We start from the raw sequence: 1,199 nt of genomic DNA, 5'->3' as shown, positions 1-1,199 counted from the left end.
CTAGCAGAGGCCCCAGTCCGCGAGATCTTCAACGCACACCTCCGGCAGAACTTCAACAGCATTCCGAGGGAGACTGGGGACATTGAGTCCGAATGGACCATGTTCAGCATTTCCATTGCCGAAGCTGCTGCATTGAGCTGCGGCCGCAAGGTGGTTGGTGCCTGTCGTGGTGGGCACCAATAAATAAAAGTGTCATCTGGAAAATTCGACAATGAAATACAAGCCAATAAAGATGTGATAATAATAATAATTAGTCCTTACTTGCTATTTGAATACTAAAAGCAGGACTAATGGTATGGGGTGGGTAGGTCTTGCATTGGTATTGTCCAGTGTGTGCCTTTGTAAAAGACTGGACATTCAGGACCAGGGTCACATTGGGTAATGCAGAGGAAATGTTGACAAGAGACTCGTTGTTCTGGAAGATAAAACAGTTACAGCAGTTATGTTAACCTGACAAACATCACAGCCATGTGACAATGTTAGCCTATCATATGAATGCTTCAGACAATGAGGTAAACATAGCCATGTTAGTCAGCAGCTCATGCATCAAATTGCTATGAGTATTAGTATTTTAATACATGATATCAAAGTATAATACAGAGGTGTCCAACGCCAGGCCTGGAGGGCCGGTGTCCTGCAGGTTTCAGATGTGTCCTTGATCCAACACAGCTGATTTAAATGGCTAAATGACCTCCTCAACATGTCCTGAAGTTCTCCAGAGGCCTGGGAATGAAGTCATGTGATTCAGGTGTGCTGACCCAGGGTCAGATCTAAACCTGCAGGACACCGGGCCTCGAGGCCTGGAGTTGGAAACCTCTGGTATAATACTAAATGTATACTAATATCTGAGACTTGTATACCTTCCACAGCTGTGCAATGTGGCTGTTTTTTAAACATATGAAAGTACAGTTCAGCCTGAAGGCTTCTCCAGGTGAGATCACCATGTCTCCAGAGGTATTCACTCCAGCTTGGTCGCAATCATCTACGAACAGAAAGACTGATTTTAAAAACCTACACCCAATTTTTTACATCCATGTTTAACTTTTACTCGTGTTTCATTTGTTCAGTACGTATTTGTCCTGCCAGTGAGCTTTCAGTTCCTCTGCTCTCAGAAGCAGGCTCCATATCTGTCCCAACAACTGCAGTTTACATGAAGGTACGACCCGAGGACGACTATTGGACGAGCAGTAAAACACTGA

The sequence above is a fragment of the Pundamilia nyererei genome, unplaced genomic scaffold (assembly GCF_000239375.1).
Source record: "Pundamilia nyererei isolate P.nyererei 1_Seehausen unplaced genomic scaffold, PunNye1.0 scaffold00559, whole genome shotgun sequence".
NCBI lineage: Eukaryota > Metazoa > Chordata > Actinopteri > Cichliformes > Cichlidae > Pundamilia > Pundamilia nyererei.
The sequence above is the reverse complement of the archived record's forward strand: the minus strand, read 5'-3'. Positions refer to the sequence as shown.